Source organism: Rhinolophus hipposideros (assembly GCF_964194185.1).
Source record: "Rhinolophus hipposideros genome assembly, chromosome: 8".
NCBI classification, from domain to species: Eukaryota; Metazoa; Chordata; class Mammalia; order Chiroptera; family Rhinolophidae; genus Rhinolophus; species Rhinolophus hipposideros.
The window spans coordinates 69741261-69760140 of NC_138054.1; positions in this window are offsets into that span (position 1 = coordinate 69741261).

Below are 18880 nucleotides of genomic sequence, written 5' to 3' on the forward strand. Positions count from 1 at the left end.
CCTGATGGCTGCTGGTGACAAAACTTGCCCAAACTCCGGAAAGAGAGTATATTTGTGGGGCAAAGTGGGATGGTGCCATCGGGAGATTCCCGGGGAATTTCCAGTTGGACCGGACTCCTGCTTCACAGGGTCATGGGTGGGGATGGGTTTCTATTATCAGGGAAACCTTTCTTTGCCATCTATTTAGGGTGCACTGGTGGGGGCGCAGTTTGGGTTGGGGTGGGTCTGTTGTGCCTCTCATCTTATATCCTGGCCTTCTGGCTGCCAGGCCATTATTCACCACCTATAGCTGTGTTTTCCGGAACTGGGTAGAGAGTGAGGCTGCCAAGTTGGGAAAGGTTGGGGTAAACAAACGACATGCTTAGGCAGCAGTTAACGCAAGTAGCTGTATGGTTCTGGGCAGGCAGCTGGCAGAAGTGTCACCCAGGGCAGCGCAGGCGTGAACTGGGGCAGACTGGGAGGGAGTCACGGTGAGGCAGGAGGCAAAGCTGGGCAGGCTTCTGCCTCGGGTTGGCTAAGGTCAGACCGGACACCATGTGGGCAGAGGCCACCAGGACCATGGATAGCTCTACAGGCTTTCTGGTGTGGGGTCCCTCTGTAGACTTTCATCCCCAGACTCACTTAACGTCCCACAGCTTTCTGGTTTGCAAGCCCCTTTTTTAGCTTGGCCTCTGGGAAGCCCCTCCAACAGTTCTCAAGCTCTGTTTCCAAAGTCCTGTGACTTTGACCTGCCTGGGGGTGTTTTCTGAAGGTGTTTGCATCTTTCAAGGGTCCAGTTTGTTGGTGGGTGACCTTGTTAATCTCTGGGGCCCCTATATTTTTAGTCCAGGGCCTGGTCCCAGCCAGGGACTCAGTCTTTACATGAGCTGAGCAGTCACCAAAGTTTGCCCTGAATTAGAGGGACTCTGCTTTTTTCTTTTTCTTTCTTTTTTCTTTCTTTTTTTTTTTTTTTAACCAATCATACTGCCCACCCTCTCAAGTCCCCAGTGCCCTGTACCAACACCCCCCAGCTCCTCTTTTTTCTCTCCTTTTGCTTGTGACTGCTGGAGTGAATCAGGGCTGAAGATCAGAAGTCACAAGTCGAGAAGCTTTTCCCACTAATGAGCTCTCTGAGGGCTGCAGACAGCCCCTTCCTTTGTCCCGCCCTGCCCTGTTCACTTATTTATAACAAATCACAGGAGGAAGAAGGACCAATCAGCTCACAACACTGCCAGTTGACAACTGGAGGGAGGATGGGCAGAACAGGATGAGTCAGGCAAGAGACTTTTCATGGGGGCAAATCAGGAGTGTTAAGCTTTATACTTTTTCTTAGCATAAAATCATCTAGTCCAAGCCCCTTGTGGTGCAGGTGAGATGTCTGAGGCCCAGAGGGGCCAAGTAACTTCCTAAATCTATGTGGCCAGTGATAACCAAACCAAGAACTGAAATTTGGGTCCTTTGAGTCTCAGTCCAGCACTGTTTCTACTATAGAGCTCCTTTAGAACACATTTATTTTGAAAACTGAAGCAAGGTCTCTGTTTCAATTGACAGTTTGGCATTTTTTCTGTCTGACAACACTTTGATAAATTTAGAAGAAATGGACTTATTTTGGTACATCTGGGGACTAACAAAAAGATCAAGATTGCCACTGTGATGATGTCTTCACTCTGCTACCTTGAAACAAACTGGCAGTTGACATGAATGTTTTCAAGGAGACACGCTGTCTTTAATTTGTAATGGATTTCAGCATAATTTGGCTGTGGATAGAAGTTGCTATGGATATGCCGGAATTGAAAATGACCTGGAGTTCAGAGTCATTATTCCTTACATAAGATACACTGCGTGTTCCACTGTTGACGAAACCAGCAGAGGAAGAGGCTAAGACAGTGTGTATTCTGAGCGTTTGTTACCATTATTATTATTTATGATGGCAGGTAGGCATTTGGTGCTTCGTGTTTCGGCGGGACATGGGCGAGGAGAAGCAGAGTGTGGGACAATCCATAGAAAGCCTGGTATTCTGAGGCCCCCAAACCTCCTTTCCCATCCATCTAGCTACTTCCCTCTCGCCATCAAACCTGGAAGGACTGGAGATCCCCAAGTGTCCCAGGCCTGAAGAATCCACTGTGGCTGTTCGACAATGGTCTGGACCCAACTTCCTTTTCAACATCATCAATCCCAAAGGCCAAAGGGAAAGCTTCTCTCAAGAGCCTTGGCGGTTGCCTCTGGGGGTCACTCTGGCAGACTTAGTGCGCATGGTCCTTGCAGGAACTGGGGAGGGAGCAGCAAGGGCCTGAGTTCAGCAGTCGAGTGCTGGAGTGTGGGCCACTTGGGTGGAGAGGACTCCAAGGATGGTTTCTTCTCACACCATTTTCCTACATCTAAGGGCAGAATTGATTTTCCTCAGAGAGATTTAGCTGATGGAAGTCTCTCCTTCCTAGCCCCAGGCTCCCCTGCTGGACCCTCCCACGTAGATGCCCACAGTCAGGTCTAAAAACCAGCTCATCTTCCCCTAAATGTGCTGTTATCCCTGTGTCAAAAAACACAAAAATCACTGGGGGGTGGCCAGTTAGCTCAATTGGTTAGAGCTTCGTGCTCTTAACGACAAGATTGCCAGTTCGATCCCCACATGGGCCACTGTGAGCTGCGCCCTCCACAATGAGATTGAAACAACCACTTGACTTGGGGCTGATGGGTCCTGGAAAACACACTTAAAAAAATTTAAAAAAAAATTAAAAAAAATATATCACTGTTATCCAGCTCTGGTCAGTACCCTTAACGGATTCCTCTAAAACAGGGTAAGCCACTGGCATTTTATAAGGTGACGTTGAAGCCACCACTTCCCACTTTTTGCTTTCATTCCCTTCTTACCCTCTGCATTCCTTTGCCTTATACCTAGATTTCCCATATGTGTTCAGCTTTTTAAAACTTATTACCTAATGCTTGTTATGTATCAGGTATCATTCTAAGTACTTTAGATGTATTAACTTATTAGTATCTCTATCAGATAGGGACTATTATTATCACTACTTTACAGATTAGGAAACGAAGGCACGGAGAGCTGAAATATTTTGCCCAAGGTCATACACAAATAAGCAGCAGAGCTAAGATTTGGACTTGGCGCGCTAACTCCAGAGTCTGTTCTCTGAGCTACTATACCAGATTGCCGCCCAAATGCCAAACTGGTGAGGCATTTGATTTAATTTTTCCTCAAGATTCTGCTTCTCAGATGGACCACCTTGGCCTGGCTGTCCACTAATCTGTCTATCCACCCACCTACCCACCCACTCATCTTTTCATTCAACAAATATTTCTGAATATATCTACTATGTGCCCAGCATTCTGCCAGGTGCCAGTGGGAGCAAAACCTGACACAGTTCTTGCTCTCCCAGGGATGGCAGACTTATGGAGCAGATAAATAGACAACACTTTAATGCATTAATTAATGTGTGTTTACAAGTAGGCATATGTGCCCTGAAGAAGTGATACAGTTCCATGTATCACAGGCCATGATCCATGAACCAGGGCTGCTAGGCCAGGTTCTTTCATCCTATTTCCTGGTCTTAACCCAGACCCCTGACCCCTAACAAACACAATTTCCTAAGCCTAATAGTTTTCAGGGGCTCCCACCATCCCAGTTCCCAACATAATGTCCAAAGCATCTTCCTAACCTGGCATAGTTTCCTGGGGTGGACAGAGCCTTCAGGTGCAGCCAATTCTAGCTGTTCTCCCAGCACAAGCCTTTTTTTTCCTTCTTCCTGTCTTTCTTGGCCCCCAAACCTCTCTGGTTATTTGACTATAGATAACATTATTTTCCTTCATCTTGAGCGGTGGTTGAAACCTCTTGTGGGGGCATGGATTTCTTTGAAAGATTGATGAAGAACATATTTTGAGAAAAAAAATATTTCCCTGGATTTCTAAGCTACCTAATCCTCAAAAGGAGCCCTAAGCTTGCCCTCCAGATTTAGAGGGTACTTTTTAAGGCTAAGGCAACTATGCTAGCTGAGCAGACCAGTGGTACCCCCAGAAGTTCACTTCCTACTAGATACAGATGTTTCGTCTTCCTCACCCCAGCAGAATTCACTTGTATCTCATTACTCTTGTTCATTTTGAGCAGTGATTGAAGCCTTTTTGGGCCATGGATCTCTTTGAGAGATTGCCAGAAAACAACAAAACAACAACAAAAAACAAGAACTCGGTTGAGAAAAATGTACATACTTAGAACAATTCTCACATGATTTCAAGGGGTTTACAGTAGCTCATTCATGGGTCCCAGGTGAATAATTTCTAATTTGAAAGATGCCCTTTCTTTGTTTTTATGGCTTGTACTACCTCTTAACATGACCTCTGGACAGTAGAGAATTATTAATGCTCCAGGAGCTGGTCAGTGTCTGGAGGATTCTATGGGTTTCCCAGGAGGGGTCTCTAAGACACCATTCAGGATGTCGGGGATCAGTCGCAGAGGTGGAGCTGCTGCCTTATGCTTCTCGAGACTCCATTCACCGGAGGCCCAGTGAGCACAGGTTGCAGCCTCATGGCTTTCCCTGTACCTGCTCACTCCCATGTGCACCGCTGCTCTCTGTTAACTGTGCTGATTGAGACAGGCACCCACGACTCATCTCAATCACTCTTGGCAGGGAATCTGAGTACGTAGTGCAGGAAAAACAGGTATGAGACACATGTAATAGCCCTCCCGACCCAGCGCCCATGACAGACGTTGCTAATCAATCAGAGCTTTCTTTCCCATTTGGCCCAGATATGGTCTTATAATGCTTTTCAAATAGCAATTTAGGTAGACACCACCAATCCATCAGAGTTGGCAGGTAGGATGAAATATATTTGCCATCCTAGATACAGGGAATGTGGGCTGGACGCTTTGGCTCTAGGCCTACCTCTTGCCAGTCTAGGGTCTCAGATCTCACTTCCCAGCTGGCCTAGAACTCCAGGCCTCTGTTGGTCTTGGGGGACCCTCCATCATCTGGTCAGTCAAGCTGTACTCTGATGGTGACCCTAGGTATTCCCCGTAGGAATTCACCCATTCCTCGGCTAAAACGTCTTCAGTATTCTTTGTTTTTCCCTAGCCGTGCTTCAGGGACCTCCAGTCAAACCCTCATTACCTCAAGTCTAGAAATGTCAAGCATGGCCCCATTCTTACGACTCCTATAATTCCGTGTATCACGCTTCCTCAAGCATACAATGCATCGTATCATTCCCCTTTTTGAAATCCTTTTGTCCTTTCAAACAGGAAATCCACATTTTTTTTTACCATGGCATATATAGCCATTTACAACTTGGACTCAACTTCTTTTCCACTTCTCACTGTTCCTCTGTGCTGTACCAAGTTCTTATGACACATCCTTTTCTGATGATCTGGGCTTTCACAAAACCCCAGCCCTTTTCTCTGCCTGGTGAACTCCTACTCTTCTTTCAAGACCCCTGTCAAATACTCTCTGCTCTGTGAAACCCTGTCTGTCCCATGCTGGTTTTGTGAGTCCATTGCCCTCTCCCTACTGAGCTCACCATGCATATCTCTGTCCTGGTACCTTTGACACTGTCTAGTAGCTGCCTGTTTATTTGTGGGACAATGTCTGATGCACTCCTGTGTCCTGGAACCCAACCCAAGACAAGACACAGAGCAGGGATCTTGTTGACACACACTGCATGTAGCCTGCGGTGGGGGGAGACCCTCAGCCTTCTCTTCCTGTACCCCAAGGCAGCAGTTGCTCTATCATGCTATCTTGCCAAGCAAAAGCTGCCTTCGTCTTTTAAATGATGGCTTTCCTCCTCTTTGCAGAAAGGGCACCTCATTGAAATTCACCAGGAATGGGCAGTTCCTAACACGAGTCTCTTGGCTGACCAGAGGTACAGCTGCCAATACCCGGCACTCCTGAAAGCAGAAGGGATTTTGTTCATGAACCGCAAGGCATTCCCTTAGACCTCTGCAGGAAAACAGCCCTTCCCTTTCTCCACTGGCCTCTCCCAGGCTACTCTGGCTTCCCTTTGCTTGGTGTGTGAGGCTGGGGAAGTACGGGGGCTGGGAGCCCCTCAGTGATAGTAGAAAAAGGGGTGTGTGAGAGGCCTGACTAAGGTGGTTTGGGGAAGAGCTGGTTGTGTGGGAGGGGGCTGGAGACTTCAACTTAGACAGAGCTTGGTTTGTGTAGGAGACTCTCATCTGTGTCATTTGATAAACGTAGATGATGGGCTCCTCACTGAGCCCAAAGTGGTCCATGGGCTCAGAGAAAGATGGTGATAACAGTAAAAATAATATTACTAAGAAGAATATATCACCATGTAGCCCTGACTCTGTCCTAGGCACTGCTCCAAATGTTTTTCATATATTAACTTCTTTAGCTGCTCAGTATAACTGTAATCCGTTTTATTATTATACCCCTTTTACAGATGAGAAAATGGAGGCCATGGAGAGATTACCTCATGTTAACTGTTCTATGGGTAAATGGGGAAACTGAGGTTGACTCAGATACCACTGGAGGAGGTCATGGACGAGACTGGATTAAAAGTATAAGAAGAGGAGTGATAGAAATCCCCAGGACATTATGGCTGTAGCCCGGAGAGACTTATTTTACTTCTCCAAGCCGATCCGTTCTTATCTAAGCAGTAGGATAATTATATCTTCTTAGAAGCTTCAACCTAAGGTTCAGATGAATTCATATAAGTAAAATGCATATCACATTATAGATAATCAATAAACAGTAGCTGTCATTATTAACTGCCTAATTGCTCTCTCTTTTTGTGCTCTGTTTCATACACTTCCCTTCCAGAGCCTTATCAGGCTATTTTAATTGTCTAATCATATATCTGTCTGCTGCTATACTCTGTGCCCCTCAAAGGCAACAGTCAGCTCCTATCCAGCTTTGGGCTCTCCAGCTGGAAGACGGGAGGTGTCATGTGAGGAAACTGAGGCTTTAAAAGAAGTTTTTGCCCAAGTGTACAAGCTAGTAAGTGGAAGAGCCCAGGTTCCCCTCCAAAATGCTATGCAGGCTATTTTCTGATCTATGACCACAGAGATGGGTGGTGAAAGATCCCATTCTAAGGCCTCTGATTGTCTGGGTGGGAGCTGCAGGTCTCTGGGGGCTGCAAGAAGGGAAAACGGGCATGAGAGTCAGTGAGCCCTCTTGGGCCTGAGCTATCGGGTCCCGGGAGGAGATGGCCAACAGGAGATTGATGAGACAGGGTTTGCTGAGAGATCAAATGTGACGGTGAGCAACAGGGAGGGGCACAGCTTGACTCCCAGGTTGCCTTTGGATGTAGGAGGGATACAAGAGTTTGTGGACAGGAGGGGAAGACCATAAATTAGACTTTGAAAATGCTCCGGGGCAGGAGTTTGTCGGACAGGCACCTAAGGGTCTCTAGTAGGCATTTGTCTCTAAGGGGATGCAGGCAGGGCACCAGCATCTGCCATAAGCTATGACCCGCTGATTGACTGCGTAATCACTTGACAAAAGGTTATCATGTACTGAGCTGGACTGAACCCCAGCTCTGCTGTAACTCGCGAGCTGTGTGACTGTGGGCGTGTTCCTTAACCTCTGAGTCTCATTTTGTGTAAAAGAGGGGTGACTAAAAATTACCTCCTAGTATGTTGTTATGAATGTCAAATGAGATAAAACAGGTCAATGATGGAACATAGTAAGAGCTCAATAAATAATGACCATCAGGACCAGCTTCTCCTGCTGCCAGAATGCTGACCCCACCTTGTCCTGGCACTCTCTTCCCTATTTCAGCCTTTTCTGTCCCACTAGCACTCTATCTCTATTCTATCTATCTGTCTTTCTCTCTGTCTTTCTATCCATCCATCCATCCATCCAACCATCCATCCATCCATCCATCCCAGATGCTCTAAACCTCTCTGTCTTTTAGAGATCCATGCCCCTTAAGCACCCCTCTAGCCCTCTTGAGCAAAGAGGAGCAGAGAGTTGTGAGGTATTGTGTCCCTCCAGTGAGATGTCATCTGTACCTTAACAATGCCTGAGCCATAGGTGTGACCAATGGTGCGAATATTTGACAGGTGATAGGTCAGCGCAGCAATTTCGGCGGCAGAGAGATCTTTCCAGTGCTGGTCAGACAAACACACTCAGAAGGTGTCTGTTATGTGTTCACGTGTGGTCATCTTCCAGGAGTACAAAGCTCAGACTGAGGATCTGGGAAGTCTCACCTGGGATTAAGTGGGGACAGGGGACTTTGTGCTCTTTTGGTTGGGAAGTCTTTTAGTGAACTCTGCAGCCATGGCCTCATTCCACCTTGCCCTCTCGTCTGTCCCCAGGTTCTAGGAAGGCAGGGAGGTAGTGGACAACCGCCTGATGTTTAGTACATGTTCAATAACGTGGAAGGGAGAAAGGAAAGAGCTGTTACCTGAGGATTAGGAAGCCTATGTTTACGTCCTGCCCCTTCCTTTACCAGGTGTATGGTCTTAGACAAGCACCTTCCCTCGTCGGAACCCCAGTTATCTATAACGTGAGGATGGTCATGCCTGACTGCGTTAGCAGACCAAACATTTCGACCTATGTGTTCACTTGGTTGGTGCAGAATTTGAAGCCCACACTGCAGAAGGGGCTTGCCCAAGGTCATGAAGCCCGGGTTTGGCTGTGAAACCAGATCACGTGCTAGTGCTTAGGGACGTGTTGCATGAGAGTAAGAAATGGTGTGGCATCGTAAGGAGCATAATGGTCACACCTAATCATTTACTTGGGTTCTCAGACGCAAATGGAAAGAGAGCCCCTCTCTGCTGAATCATTTACTGCTTGCGGTGCTTTCAAAGCCAGGGGGGACTCCTAGAGGAGACTGGAAGGCTCAGAAACCTTGACCGTATGTATGTGTCTCAGGGGTCACAAGCTCTAGTCACACGGAAGATGCGGGCTGCTTTTGAAGCTCTTCTCAGTGGCTCTCTGCAAAGTTTTAGGTCTCAACTCAGCTGCAAAATGAATGAACTGCTCATCTCACCAGCACAGAGCTCACATATGGGCCAAACTCCTTGCTCAGTTTTATGGGGCCAATACATATGCAGAATCACTTACCCATCACTCTGCAGATGGAATGCATTATTTTGGAAAACTTTCTTTTCCTTCTTCCCCCCAAAAAACTTTTATTTCCTGATAGAAATGGTTTATCAACGTCTTTAAAAAACCGCTCAGCTCTTCTTAGCAACCCCTGATATCATAAAAGAGTGGCAGTGCGAATGCAAATGAATTGGAGGGCATTAAAACACCCTCTTGCTTCGGCAGCTGAAGTGGAGAAGGGCTGAATGATGGATAGCACACGGCTTTCTGCTGAGCGATTTCGCTCTTTTTACTGCTGCCAATGGCTGATGTATTTCATCTTTTGTTTCCTTTACTGCCGCTTAAGCAACCGCCCTCAGGCTGGGGGTATGTCCCTGGGCACCCACTTCATCTGTCCCTCTGGGGACGGCTCCAGCCAGCTGTTTTGCCCTTACTGCCTGGTTCATGGAAGGTACACTATGGCCCAGCTAAATGGGGCCCCAAGGGGACACCCCTCCTATAATCACTGAGCTTAGTGGCAGAGACTACTGGAGGTGGAAACCCTCTGCCCTCTCCCGAGGGGATACACATCCCCTTCTATTCCACTCATGTTTATTGAGGCCTGTTGTGTGCCAGGCTCTGTGCCAGGCACAGTGGGGATGCCAAGAAGTGAAGGACACAGCCCTGCCTGCAGTGACCTCACCGTGACGCTGGGCAGAAAACTCACTGCCAAGCAGTTATACACATGAACACACACACAGCAGAATCTTTCCACAGGTACTCACACTCATCTTCGTGTGTAAGGACACACGCTCACACTCACCTACACACTAGTGCAACGCACGCAGAAACAGTCACCCACACATATCCAAGTACACACACCGGAGTGGGCCCAGAAGCACACACAATGAAGCCTACCAACTCTCACACCTGTGTACATTCACACACACGCACACAAACGCTGTGCGTGCTCCTGCACGCCCACATGCGAAAGTTAAACAATAAAACAAAACTATGTATGAACCGAAGCCGGAACAAGTGGGCAGATGAGAAAGAATTCAGGGACGTTGCAGTGAAAATGACGATGTAGGAAATTTGCCTTCTAGACTCAGTTTAGTTTCTTACTGCTAGCTGTGTGACCTTGCTCACATCTCTTAATGTCTCTGAGCCTCAGTTTCCTTATTGGAAAATGAAGCTTTTCTGGATACAAGAGCCTATGATTTTGTGAAATCAGATGTTTAGGAGTCAATATACGCAGAAGTAATACCAGTAATAGTAGCAGTAATAAGGGTAAGAGCTAATCTAGTTTGAGTACTTACTATGTGCTATACCTTGTGTTAAGCACTTTGTGTACATTATCTCTTTTAATCGCTACAACAATCCAAAGAGATGAGTACCATTCGCTGTGCTTTACAGGAGAAAACCAGGGCTGAGAGAGGTGAAGTTATGAGCCCAGAGTCACAGCACAAATAGGGATGGAGTCTGTATTTGAACCCAGACAGGCTGGATCTGGGCCTGCACTTCTGGCTGCGTTGACCATGTGCCGAATTGCACTTGTGCTGGGCACTGGGGACCAGGAGTGAAGGACATACACTGCCTCCCCTCGAGAGGCCCACAAGCCAGTGGGGAGGCAGCCCTGTGCTGGACACTCAGAGTGGAGGGTGTCACGTGATGCTGGGGAGACCAGGCTCCTGGGAGACCCACCTCTCTGTGCCTGTAATGACACTCGCTTGTGAGTCTTGGGAGTCAGGGCAGGTAGGTCTGACGGAGGATGTGCCATCAGATGGGGTTTCTCAGGGTGGGGTGGGAACTGTGTCGAGATATTGAGCTTCAAGTCAAGCTTGAGAGGCTGGAGCTCTTCTGGGGGTGTGTTGGACGTGTCTTTGTGTCTCGGGTTAGGGCACACTGTGATGCCCTCTGTCCTGGCCTGGGGCTGGGCTGGAGCCTCCATGGCTTTGGGGGAAATAGGGAAAGAGCTTTCCGCCAGAGAATTGCAGCCCTGCACCAGGGCGGGCCCAGGCTTGGCGATGGAGTGTGGGCTGGATTTTAGTTCCCTACTCATCCCTAGGTGTGGTGACCCTGGGAAGGCCAGAGGGAGAATGGCATGGAGTCCTCACAGGACTTTTCCTTGCAGGGGGAGAAGGAAGGTTGCAGGGCCTTCTGTTAGTCTCTCAGGAGAAGGGCCCCCTTCACCCTAGGGTGGGAAGGAGACATGAAAGAAGGAGAGGGGGGATTGGATTGCAAACCACGATACAGCTCCAATAAGAAGAATGGCTGTTCACGATTGCACATCCAGGAGTGAGTGGCAGGGGTGGGATTTGCAGGCAGCTCTGTCTGAGTCTAAAGGACAGTCACCTAACCGTGACACTGTACTAGTAGGTCCTCAAATCTTCCTTGAGCACCTACTGTGTGCTTGTGCGATGGCGTGGGGCTGTAGGATAGAGGAAGTCAGGGGACCCTGAGACACTTGCTGGCAGAGTATACGTGCTGATAGGGAAAACATGCAGCAAACACAGACACCCACATGTGGAGTGAAGGAAAGGAGACTTACCTGATGGCTCTTTGTAGACACAAACTGTTTCCCCTGGAAAGGTTGGTGTGACTTTCAGCTTTTCCTCCCTGGCATTTCGCCTCCATTTAGTCCGGGTTAGGGCTGTGTGCTCCATGAAGGCAGGGCTCTGGGTGTCCAGGCTTTCAGGAACTGTGCATAGAATGGGTTAGGCCTTCCCGGCTGCAGACCTCCCACCCCTGGGGCAAGCCACCCCCTCCTTTGTTTTGCTCCGGGTTTCTTAAGCATCCTAATTCTTTTCAGGGAGGGTGGTCGAGGTCACCTCTGAGTGTCTTTGCGGAATCCTTTTCCCCTTTCTTTCCATAGAAATCTCTTGTTTTCTGAAGGTTCTTCTTGACTGTGTTATGAGCCGTAATGGTACCCAACCGTGTGTCACAGGGACCCAAGAGACAGGACCCGCCTCTCTTCCCTGAGCCACGTGAGTGGATTTGTTCTGTCTGTCTTGGTGCTCGGGTGGAGCCCTCAGGAGAGGAAGGCAGGCAGGGCTGCGTTTGGGTCTGGTCTTGGGTGGAACAGCTGGGTGCTCCCTGGCCAGACTCTGGGTGCTGGGATGTGGCGCTGGGGACCAGCAGAGTCCTGCCGCACACTCAGGACAAAGCCTGTCCAGACAAGGGGCTTGTCAGGAACACGCCTAGTTCTTCTTCGAGTGGCCATGGCTAAACCCTGTCTCCGCGGTTCTCTCTGCCCTCATTTTTCTGGACCGTCTCTGATGCTGGGCAGAGCTGGTAGGTCCCCTCCTTAGGCTCCATCGCCCGTCCCTCAGCTTCCCACCTGATGATAACGAGGGCCAACCCTCAGCGATGCAGCTCCTTCACCTCCCTGTTCCCACAGCCTTCTTGCCTTGTGGTCTCTTTCCTGCTGACCACTGTGCATCCCCTCCAACCCAGATTCCCTATCCCTGCCAGGCAGCCTGCTTCTTAAAAAGTTTATGGAGGTGGGATTCACATAACATACAACAAACCACTTAAAGAAACAATTCAGTGGTATTTAGGACACTCACAATGTTGTGCAACCACCACCTCCATCTAGTTGCAAAACATTTCCATCACCCCAACAGAAAACCCCGTAAGTAATTTGGTTCCCATTCTCTCCTCCCAGTCCCTGGAGACCAACAATTTGTGTTCTGTCTCGATGGATTTACTCCTTCTGGATATTTCATATAAATGGAGCCATACAATATGTGACCTTTTGTGTCTGGCTTCTTTCTCTTAGCATAATATTTTCAAGGTTCATCCATGCTGTAGCATGTGCCAGTACTTCATTCCTTTTCATGGATGAATATAGTCCATCACATATATATCTTCACATATCACAATTTGCTTTTCCATTTTATCCATTGATGGACATTTGGGTTGTTCCCACCTTTTGGCTATTGTGAATAGCACTGCTATTTGTGTACAAGTATTTGTTTGAGTACTTGTTTTCAACCCTTTTGGGCATACACTGAGGAGGGCAATTGCTAAGTATATGTTTTATTTTTTGTGGAGCCGCCAAGCTGTTTTCCATTTTACACTCCCCTCCCACCAGCAATGTACGTGTGCCCTCTTTTCGAATGGACCTGACTTGTCCATCCCATCCAAAACCCGCCCGAAATTCCTCATTCCTGACTATGGTGGTTTTCAAAGCCTGGCTGAAAAACTGGAAATTGAACTTGTAAAACTGACAAAAGAGTAAAGGTCCAGCTCAGGGCGACTCAGGGACAAGGGGACGCAGCCCTGCTGCCAGCGTCCTCTCACTCCTCAGGGCCATCTCGGACCCTTTGAAAACCACGGGTATAGCACGGGCGCCTTATTCTATTGGAAACTGCAGCCAGAAGAGGGGCAGGGGCTTGATTTGGGTCACATAATGAATCTGTGGCAGACGCACGACTGGAACCAAAATCTTCTGGCTCCCTATAGAGGGCTCACTTTTTTTTTAAGAAAAAAATTACAAGTGATATTTGCTTGCAATAATAAATGCAAACACTACAGGAAAACAAAGTCAGAAGTGTAAGTTTTTTCATCCCTATCTCCTACCCCACCCTCCAGAGACAATCAGTGTTAAAAGTTTGACATTTTTCTACATGTGTGCACACACACACACAAACACTCATACACACATTCACATACACCCTCACCTATGTACACATACACACCCATGTGAGTTTTTGGTTGCTTTTTAGTTTTTGCAAAAATAGAATTGTACTAGACATACTGTTCTGTGATTTGCTTTTTCCTGTAGTTTTGGAAGTCTGGAAGAACCAAGCACTTGCCTTGGAGAGCTTTATAGTTGGAGTGACATACCATGGAGAAATGGAAGTCCTTCAAACATATTTTTGTGCCCGAAGAAGGGAACCTGGGCTACGGGACCCTGCAGGCTAGGACTGTGTTTATTTGGTGTGGGTGGTATTACAGGTGGGAACCAGCTGAACAAAGCCATCCCCAAAGGTGACAAGTGAGCTGAGCTTGACAGAAGGGCTTGTGTCGGGGAGGTGGGGAGGATGGGCTGAGAGAGAAAGCCGAGCTGTGGAGGACCTTGAATGCCAAGGAGCGGAAAGGACAAGTTAGCCATCGGGCAGTGGGGAGCCACTGGAAGAGAAAAATGGAAGTGGTGCTTCTGGAAGGCCGAAGATCAATGTCCATTGTGCATGCGTGTGTATGTGTGTGCATGTGGGTTTGTGTGCTTGTGTGAGCACCTGCTTTAGAGATGGCGGGGTATTGTCTGGGCGTTTGGATGGCACTAGCGGGAAGGAGCCAGTGGGAGACGGCCCCTGTGATGGATGACGTGGGTAAACTACGAGAGTAGATCAAGAGGACCTGGGGGAAGCCTCTGCACTGGTGTCCCGTTGGCAGCAGGGAAGAAGGAGACCCAGAGAGAAGTAAGAACTTGGCCTTGTGTAAGTGGGAGCAAGGGTGCGGCTACTGAGACACTGGCGGTCAGGAAAGGGTGTGGATGTAGGTGGAGGGGAGTTAGGGACCTTGGATTTGTATGCCTCAAGCAGAGGTCTGTTAGCTGTCCCTGGGATACTGAATTGAGACTCCAGGATTCTCAAAGGGGCAAGACCAAGACTGGCTGACTTGGGATGCCCTCAGCCTGCCTGCCCACTGTGGTGCCCCACTTTCTGTTTCCACCTTCTCTGCCCTCTAAGGAGGATTCTGTGAGTCAGGATTGGACCAAGTAGAGAGATGAGACTGAAGGGGTGTAGAAGAGCCAGAGGATCTAGCTGCAGGGTCAGTGTCAGCCTTCTCTTTTGTTGTGGAAATGGAGGTAAGGGAGAAAGGAGAGAACAAAAAAGCCCAAAGCCTCAAACATTTATATAATGCATTGCCGAGAGAGAAGCCGGGAGGGGGAGAGACAGGAGAGCTGAGAGAGCTGAGAGTGTAAGGGTAAGAATTTAAAGGTTTGCCGGATGTGAGGCTCTGGGGAAAGGTAGAGAAAAGAGGAAAGGGGTTTTTAAGAGTCTGCTTGATTTGAACTGGATCCCTTTTACAATGCTTTGAGAGATTTAAGTAAAAATTGGAATTCCTTTTTAATTGCGTTTGGCTGCCAGACTGTGTTTCTCTCAATGCAGAGCCAAGGCAAGACACAAGGGGCAGAAGAATTCATTCGGACTGCATAAGAAATGCTTTCCTCTCCCTTTCGTTATGTTTTGTTTCGGAAAATGGGACGCATGTGAAACTGACATGTACATTGTTAGTAAATTAATGATGGAATTTAGGATTAATGGTGTCAGAGATAACAGGAAACAGCAGCGTCTTGATTCAAGGAATAGAAACCAGCTCAAAGTAGATCAGTCGTTAAGGGAACTTTGCTGTAAGGATATCGAGTGCTTCCTGGGGAGATGGAGCTGGTCCTCAGGACAGGACGAGAACTGCCAGCGAGAGCTCCTCCAGCACCTCTGTCTGTCTCTGCCCCTCTGCAGATCTTATATCTCTGTCTTGCTTTTTTTCCTTCCCTGAAGAACAGCCTCCGTGGCTTCTCTGGTCCACAGGGCTCCACACGGCAGAGAACTCGGCTCCTGCTGCACTGGAGATTATACCAAACACCTCAGAAGTAGCTGAACATCCCTCTGATCCAACTCCAAGTTCTGGAAGAGCAACTCTGATTGGCCCTGGTGGGGTGAGGTCCCCACCCCCCACCTTGGGCTGGCAGGGTGGAGGGTGCAGGGTCATGGTTGCTGGAAGCTCAGCTGCAGCCTTGTGGCAGTCGGGGTAGGGGCGGGGGAGAAAACAGTTCCTAGAGATGGAGCCGGCTGGGGAGAAGCTGTTCTCAGCAGATCTCTCTCCTTTGGAGTGCTTAATTACTATACCATTCCAAGAGTGACTATAAAAATCTGATTTTCCCTGCACTTCAAGACAGAGCTAACTCCCCTGTGTTTCCTCTGCTGCTCCGAAGGGGATCTCGGAGGGAGGGGGAGCACAGAGCCCTTTCTCCTGCTCCGTCCCTGCAGCCCCGCCCTGCTGCTGTCCTCAGCGGCCCTGTCTCGGCACCCCACTGCGGGCCTGGGCCAATCCATCCTCTCAGCCCGGAGGGGTTTGAAGCCTAGCATCCTTGGGCCCCTCTAAGTCCTCTTACCTTCCCTGGTGCTCCTGTGTGTGGTTCTGGCAAGTGGGCGCCCACTGGACCCCCACTGTGGGAACTTGCTGGGCCCTGAAGCTCGTCTAGGAAGGGCTTTGTTTCCACCACTTCCAGCCCCTTCTCAGTGACTGGGTACTGAGACCGGGGCTCCAGGGGCCCTACTGGTACCCCTCCCCCAGCTCCTTGTAGCCCTGGTTCTGGCACCAGGCCAGCTGGTCTCAGAGGGTCAGGATGGGGTTAGCAGGGCTGATTACTCCATGGGCAAACCTGAGCATGTGCTTAGGGCAGAACAAAGGGTAAAACCTGCAGCTCCAATGATCCTCTCCAGAATTTTGCAATCTGAAAACCTGGAAAGCAGATATTTTAATTTTAAAACGCGTGATACTAATGACCTTGAATAGGCTTTCATTCCGTGACAGGTTTTGTTCTAAGTACAGCAGGTCTTCAAATAGCGTTATGACGTTGATGAAATTCTGTAGGAGCTTAACTCTTGTTTATATCAAGTAGCCTATGGTAAAATTGCTTTCCTTATAACACTGTTTTGCTTAAAGTTGCAGAACCTACCAACGTTAAGTGAGGACTTAGTGTATATTACCCCCTTAATCTTCACAACCGCTGTAAGGAGTGGTCATCACCTCCATTCAAAGATGAGGAAACCAAGACACAGAATTCAAGTCACTTGCCCAAAGTCAGGCTTTAAAACCCTAACTACCACACATACTGCCTTTGCCATTTTTGTACATTTTGTGTCATTTCCAAAAATCAAAATTTATTTTGAATTTTATAGTGGGAGAGGGGGACGGTACTAAAATCTTTTCATTTTCTAGGGCATCTGAAGATTTAATCCCACCTTGACCTTATTTGCTTTCAGCTGATCTGCTTATTTTGGTTATAGGGGCTCCACTCATCTAGAACTTTCCTGGAACAAAGCTCTGGCCAAGGTTCCACCCCCTTCTGCCTGAGTCCTTTGGTTGGTTATTTCCAGTGGGCTGACAGCGCTTGCTTCACTGAGACAGGCATGGGGAGCTGCTGTGTCGACAGGTGGGTGGTGGTAGACACACGGGTCTGAGCCCTTCCTCCCAGCCCTCTCTTGCTGGAGAAATAGCCAGCCCTGGTCCTGAGCTACACAAGTCCTCACACCCTGCTCCTGCCCCTTGCTAGCTCCACTCCCTCCCACAGCCCCAGGCTGGTGGCAGATGGCTCAGCTTCTCCATCACAGAGCCCACTCCGAGGAAGCCCCAACACCTCAAAAGCAGATTTGACTCCAGGCTTTGGCAAGGTGTCTGCAGGAGGGGCGCTAGCAGGTGGTGTCTGCAGGAGCTACAGTGTGTTTATTAAACACCTCCAGAGCCAGCTGCTTGCAAGGCTTCCTGTAGGGAAGTGCTGAGGCCAGGAGGACAGGGATGGGTCCAGACTGCCCCAATCCAGCGGGACATTCCTGGAGAGCCATCCCTAGCCTCAGCTTCTCACCTGAGCAATGGGGACAGCTATCCCTGATAAAGTGGAAAGGGCGAGAACTGTAACTGGTAACAATAATAATGGTAACGAAGATGATAATACCTAAAACTTACCGAATGCTGGCCACTAGTAAACTCTCAGTGCTAAGTGCTGTACGTGTATTAGTCACTCAAAAATATTTATCGAGTGTTTATACAATGTCAGGCACTGTTTGAGGTATTTGGGATAACACTACCACCAAACAACATGATGCTTACTATAAGCCAGCACCACTCTAAGCACTTTATGTATATATTAATTCTCACAACAACCCTGAAGGTAAGTGCTATCATTATCCACATTTTACAGATGACAAAAACCTGAGACAGAGAGAGCTTAAGCAATTTACTCAAGGTCACACAGCTAGTAAGTGGTGGAGCCAGGATTTGAACTTGACAAGTTTATTTTTTCTTTTTTTAATTACACACATATATATTATATATATAATATATATAACATATATATTATATATATAACATATATATATATTGGCCCATATATATAATATATATATGTCATATATATAATATATATATTTCTTTTTCCCCCCATTTGTTTCTTTTCTGAACTAGGCAAGTCAGTAGGTTTAGCTCTGGAATCTGTGCTCTTAAACCTCGCAAGCTCTACCTGTGAATAAAGCCGCCTTCAAGGATCTGATAGCCAGTGTGGGTGGAGGTATGCTTTCAACAATTTATGTATATATATTTATGCATATATATTTTATGTATGTAATTTATATATATATATATGGTTTTTTTTCCAGATTGAAATGTGGTGAAGGCAATAAATTAATTCATACACTAGGCTAGCAATTAACCTAGAGAGAGATATTTGAGATAATGTGATCAGAACATTTAGTCTTCTTCAGAACCTTATGGTGGGTCAGTTTGCTATCCCATTTTCCAGATGAGTATGGAAAGGCTTGGAGAGAGTAAATGTGGAACCAGAGAGGAGCTGAACAGGGATCCAAATTCAGGGAACCAGCCTCTAATACCAGAACTCTGCTCTGAGGCTCTCTGTGCTATGGTTTGGCCCTGGGGGAGGGCTTTTTGCTAATTATAGTGCTTGTGCTGGGTGGGGTCTATGGGTCTGTCCTGGAGGGTCTGATTTTGCTCTTTGTTCTGAGGCATCAAGAGCAAATTGTGCCCCTCTTGTGTCCCTTATTGTCATCCTGCAGGGCCTGGTGTGTGTGTGTGTGTGTGTGTGTGTGTGTGTGTTTGTGTGTGTGTGTGCCTGTGCGTGCCTGCACTCGCCATGTGGGATTGTGTGTCTGCCTCCCCTCCCTACATCC